This window comes from Medicago sativa, chromosome 8 (genome assembly GCF_051527215.1).
Source record: "Medicago sativa cultivar Bolivia chromosome 8, Bolivia_mono, whole genome shotgun sequence".
NCBI lineage: Eukaryota > Viridiplantae > Streptophyta > Magnoliopsida > Fabales > Fabaceae > Medicago > Medicago sativa.
Window position 1 is genome coordinate 9473647 of NC_140756.1, and position 6579 is coordinate 9480225.

The 6579-nt window shown below is 35.3% G+C and overlaps 1 pseudogene across 1 annotated transcript; it reads right to left on the reverse strand.

The window, feature by feature from the left end:
- Nucleotides 1-4794: 4794 nt before the first annotated feature.
- Nucleotides 4795-6566, reverse strand: LOC146896754 (hydroquinone glucosyltransferase pseudogene; annotated as a pseudogene). Its single transcript, XR_015022445.1, has one exon. The product of XR_015022445.1 is annotated as a hydroquinone glucosyltransferase pseudogene (transcript).
- Nucleotides 6567-6579: the final 13 nt, after the last annotated feature.

Here is a 6579-nt window from a genome sequence, read left to right on the forward strand (position 1 = left end):
ATTATCACTATTTATTACACATTCAGGAATTAAAATACCTATTACCTCAATTATATATCATACTCTTGAGACAAATATAATATCTGGGTTTGTTTTAATTTCCACATGAAAATCAGTTGTTAGAATTGAATACTAGGCCCCATCCCATCCATAGATTTTAATATATGGTTGTATGTGATATTTTTATTTGACCTGTCAAAAGCTTTACAACCACAAAGTTTAAAAAGTTACTATAAAAATCATATAGTAGGGAAGTGCCTACTAATAATTGTCATAGTGATTAACAATATTATTACATTTTTTTTAAAAATGGAGACCGGCCACAAGCGGCAATCAAATAATATAGATGGAATTTTCCTTTCATTGGATTTGGTTGTATTTGAGTTTCCTTCACAACAATGTTGTTGTCATATATATTGTTGCCTTGTTTAGATGATGCAATTTTTTGGGGTTGATTTCTTGGGATGTTGATTTATCGGAAGTTTTCAACTGAGTTTGTTCTGTCAAAGAATTAACTGCGTCGGTGTCCCCTCCATCTGATAAAAAATGGGAATCAATATTAAAGACATAAAATGTACGATTGAATTTGAAATAGAAAAGATCTTAAAAAAAAAAATTGAAATAGGAAAGATAAAGCATTGTTTGAAAAATACATGATTTAATATTTGTAATTTCTATTTCGAATTTTTTTGTGTCTGAGTTCACACATTTTAAAGAAGTAGGGATCCCCGACCTTTGCATAATATTGTCATTGTAGCTACCAACCGAACTGTAGTTATGAGACTTCAATTTCCAATTTTTGTCGGTAAACATACAAAAATCAAGATTCAAGATTAATAAAGTCAAAATTTATTAACTCAATAGTGGAAAGTGAATAGAACTATGTTATAATATAGGGTGAAATAAGTTTCTATCTCCATAAATATTTAAAAAATTTCAATAAGTTTTGGTCCATCAAATATTTTTCGTCATGATTTTTGATACTTTTTTTAGTCAAATCATGTAGTACTTTCAAATCTTTTATGAATTTTTATAGATATGATTAGAATATTAAAACGATCCCTCGCACAAAAAATTTAGAATTTTTTAACAAAATATATATATATATATATATATATATATATATATATATATATATATATATATATATATGTAATTTAAGATTAAAAGTGGTTCCATCAACACGAGAAAAATATTGTAATACATCAAAAGAAATTGAGATTAGAGATTTTCATAAACTTTTTAATATTGATTTAAGTGTGCAAAATTAATAAGACCAAATGTTCGGATTTAGTATGTTGGACGATGTATCTGTGGAAGGTTGTCCATCGTACCTTCCGATGACAGTGCTTGGAAGGTCCCATGACTTAAGCCTCAATGGTTGAGCGTGGTTGGAACCCTTGTCTTAGACATCGATGGTCGATGTAGAATGCTTATGGAACTCAGATTCCCATCGATGACGATAATCTAGTAGAAAAGGCTATTTGGACAATCATATGGTGGTGGTTGGACGGACCCACATCATCAGCCCTTGATGTGGGGGTATAACTACAAACACTCATATATTCAAGTCAGTAAGTGTGTAATTGAGAGGTTTTTTTAGGTTAGAAAGTGTGTTCCTTGGAAAATGTTGCTAGTTAGTCTTTATAGTGCATGGATTATGGTTCAATGAACCCAAAATCCAAACTTGAACAATTGTCTTTTTAGATAGTTGTAGATAGATCATGATTTGTTTTTTATAGACTGTCCTTGTTCAATTAGTGTTCCTCACTCAAACAGAATGTCATTGTTCCATTATTGCTCTAGGCTGAATCAGACGATCCATGTTCCATCAATGGTCCTGATCACTCCATCTTCCAATGTGTCTCCAGCTAGGGATAGTCTATATGACGGTTCTTTTATAAGCTAATGACTTAGGGTGACCCGACCTGTTTATCGATTAGGCCTTGACTTAGTATGGGATAATTGCATGTGAAGCCGTTAGTTGACAATGTAAGGTGGTGGCTTGTTTAACATTGGACCGAAAGTGTGTTGTATCTCTACTACCTTTAGGGTCCCTCTTCACTGTGTTAGTGTAGTTGAGGGAATTAAATGATGGCTCATAGCAGGACCAAGTCTTTGAAATTAAAGCATGTTGTATATGTGCCCTTTGGGGCCAGTGTCCTTGATAGTGAAAAATTCGTTCTTGGAGGCCTTAAGGGGTCGAACGTTGACTAAGAAGAGAGGTAGATTGTTAATTTATGTAGATCTAACCTTATTGTTGCATGTCAATGATTCTGAAAAGGGGGTACTACACATCTTCTTGATAAAATTGTCTGAAATGTCTTTTAGGTCGTACTGTAGGGGTCAGATGGTCCGAATACAATTTTCGTGGGTCGTTGATAGAGTTTATTCTTGGGAACACGCTCGAATGCATATGATCCATTTGTTAGGATGTCGATGAATGTCTTGGTGTACCTTTGTCAGGGTCGTGGATGGATGATTTGGAGTCCTTTCGTCTTGGGGTTTAAGAAGAATAACTTATAGGCCTTTCATCTTGGGGCTGAGGAAAAATAATTTTGAGGGCTTTGAGCTTGCGATCGTGGAATAATGGTTTCGAGGCCTTTGTGTTTGGGGTTGTGGAAGAATAATTTGGAGGCCTTTGAGTTTGGAGTCGTTGAAAAATGATTTAGAAGCCTTTTAGTTTGGTGCTATGGAAGAATGATTTGTAGGCTTTTGTTAAATGAAATTATCGTAGATTGGCCTTTTAAAGGCTTTATGTTGACTGTTCACTTTTTAGCTTGTCCAAAAGTTATTCTGACGAAGGAGTTGACTTGTAGACACAGTTGATTTGCACATTAACCTGCAAGTTTAGTTAGGACTAGTAGTATTGTTGTGTAAATGGGAAAGCAATGAGCTCCTTAATGTGCTTTAAAATATGTGTCATCATCTCAGGGGATATGTGACTTGATATCTGTTTTACTCATCTAGTGTTGTCGACGCTGTATTCTCTATAAGAACAAGGCATCGACCAAGATGTATATTTTCATGTCTTCCCTCAAAGGGAACCCAAGGATCAAGGTGAATGTAGTGCTACTTCCCATCAACGACTAGCCTAGAAGTGGAGCGTGCCAGATGAAGGCGAAGACCTTGATCCTCTTTGAACCAAACATGAGAGCTTTAAGGATATTTTTTTCTTGCTTTTAGCTAAGGGTGGGAGTTTACTCAGCCATGTATGAGAGCTTAGAGGGGAGGTTTGGATTGCTGAAGCTGAGGGAAGAAAATATATCATCCAGACATAAGAATAAGATGTCGGGGAAATACCATCCGGACTTTAGAACAAGAAGTTGCCTAGAAAATATCAAGACTTTTGGATGAAGAAGATGATGGTCAAATAACACTTATCTGAGCTGAAGAACTAGACAGAGGATCAAACCTGTTTAGTAAATAGCTCACATGTACCAATTCTAGCTTCAAAATCATTAGAAAAATGTATGTATAAATTTGCTGGCTGACAAGAAATTGAATTGTCTAAAGTATTTCAATGTGTTAGCTTAATTGGGTGTAGGGATGGCAAAAGAATCCGCAACTGTGAATATCTGCGGATAAAATCCGCCACAGACAGAAAACGAATACCTTAATGGATATCCATGAATAAAATAAACGGATAGTTCAATTACCTATTCACCTTATCCTCTACAAGGACCAAGCCCTTTTACTCTTGATGGACGAATTTAACACGTTAAAACTAAATTCACATTTAAAAACATAAACTTGAGCGAGTTTACGAGTTAACACAATAACACCAGAGTTTGTGAACACTTGTTGAAATCCTCCTATCTTAACTAAAGAGCGGGACAGGGCATGACTTCGCAGAAGGGCCAACTTCATCTGGAGAAGGGGTCATGATCCTCTTGAAAGGAAAAATGGTTGAAGGAGGCTTTGCTGATGATGCCCATTTAGCAAGTATTGTGTTTGACTCAATGAGGATTCATTTGTTCTTGCTTTAGACGTATTCACGTAGTCCTCATATGATTCGCTTTCTTCCCTAGAGTATGTCCAAACGATAAGAAGTACTATTTTTTAGGATCAATTACCTTTGTTTGGTGGTAATCAAGTGACTTTATGAGGAAATTCAATTTTAATCAACATTTAAAGACTTATCATGTTAAAAGAGCGTAATTGAAACTCAATAGAAAAAATTTAAACAATATTCCTTGGTGAACGCATATGTCTCATGTTCAAGCATCATTGATGAGAGTGGACTTGTGACTTATTACGTCCATCATCTCCTGCATAAGGAAGCCATACAGAAACTCAAAGTAGAAGTTATAACAAAGTGATATGTATTGAACTTGTTGTGCTCATTCATTCACTATGTTGTTGATTGCTGCCTCTTAGTGGTTGTGACTACCGAACATAATTTTTTAGGGTGAAGAATAGGGGCTAATGTCTACAATACACATCTCAACAAAATCTATTTTCTTTGTGTGAGAACATACTTGTTAGCAAACTGCATGTTAAATAATATAAAGTGTTAAGAAATAAAACTGGTGTATAAGAATTACAACACATTTCGTTTTATTGGGACAACAGTCCTCCTAGGGACTAACTCATAACAAAACTTATTTCCACAAGTCACCCACCCCTCTTGGGAGTATAGTACATGTGACACTAAATTTCCAAGCACGAAATGAAACATTAAACAGACCTAATTTGGTCCCAATAGAGTTAGTATAGCTTTTCATATTTGCACAAAGACCGTTCTTTATCGAGAACAATGTAAGAAAATAAAATAGATATAGCAAGTAGCAGTTGCGTCGTGAACAAACTCGAGTTTAATTGATCAAGTATTAAATTATTCAATGCAATTATGAAAACATTATAGACACCAAAACACTCACACGATTTCTAATCGACAAATACATATTCCATCTCTTCTTTTCTTCTTTGCATAGCTTTCCCAATAAAACGTGATAATTGAAATTTCCATTTATAACGAAAAGTATTCAACTCGAGTACCGAATTCAAAAAGTGCTCTTGTAGAGGACCCATCTTCTGCTAATGCACAAGCTGCATCATCTTTAAGCTCTTCAATTCTTTTTCGAATCTCACTATGTTCTTCTCCAAGCATTAGATCTCTAACCACCTTAGCTATTTCCTCTCTTTCAGCAATGCCATTCTCATTAAATTTTATCTTCAAACCCACTCTAAGCCCCTCTACTAATAAAATAGAATTCATTATTTGATCACCAAACAATGGCCAAGTTACCATTGGCACTCCCGACACAATACTCTCAAGTGTTGAATTCCAACCACAATGTGTTAAAAATCCACCGGTTGAAGTGTGACTTGGGATTTTGGTTTGTGGTGCCCAAAGAAGAACAACTAATCCTTGTTTTTTGGTTCTCTCTAAGAACCCATGTGGTAAGTACTTTAATAGGTCATTATCATCATTTCCTATTGCAGCAATTTTGTAATCTACATCTTTAGAATTACTTGGTTCTCTCAAAACCCACAAGAATTTCTGATTACTCAACTCCAACCCCAAAGCTAGTTCATTGATTTGTTGTTGAGAAAATGTTCCTCCACTTCCAAAGCACACATACAAAACTGAGTTTGGTGTTTGATTCTCCAACCACTTCAAACAGATGGACCCATTTGACTCATCACTACTATTTGAACCAGTTTGTATGATTGGTCCAACCATATAAACTAATTTGGTGGTTTTGTTGTGCTCCTCTTGCAAGGCTTTGACTGTATTTTGCTCCAATTTTGAGAAACTATTCACCAAGAAACCATGAGCAAGAGACAAGTTCTTGGAATGTTGAAGAAAAATCCTATAAGCAGGACTAGATCGATCATGAAAAAATTCAGGAGGGAGATCTTGGCCACGAATAGGTAGACAACCCGGAACCTGAATAAGGTCAGTGTGATCTTTGTATTCACATGAAACTTGTTCATGCAGTGTCGGACAATACAAGTGTAATGAAGTTATCATGGCAGAAAGTGGGAAGTATACAAAAGATAAGAGGTTCATGTCTTTTGCTATTTCTAATGCTTGACTTGCAAAAGGATCAACAACCAATGCTACCACTGGTGAAGATATTGAAGTTGAACACAAGGACAACAGCAATTTGCGAAAAGATGGCATGGATTGAGCCGTTGCCAATTCGTTTTCCAAGGCAAAATCGTGTGGTAAGTCTTGTTTGTTTATTGGAGGGAGGAAAATGTAGTTTATGGATGAAGGAAGAGATTCAAGTAATTTGAGGGTGGCAGGGATAGGTGCATCAATGGTGGGGAAAATGCAAGTGATATGAATGTGGTGATGGAGATGAGTTAGTCTCTTGCAAAACTCAATAATAGAACTTTGGTGGCTAAATAGAGGAATTGAAACTACTGCTATATGAGTTGCTTTAGCCATGAAATTGCAATATCAGTTCTGACTTCTATCTTTTTTTTTTTTTTTTCCCTTATTGTTCTGGCTTCAATTTTGGTTATTTACATATCTTACTTTAGAAAACATTTTTGATATTTGAGTTTACTGAATTTTCACATGAAAATTAGTTGTTAGAATTTAATACTAGGCCCCAATATCCC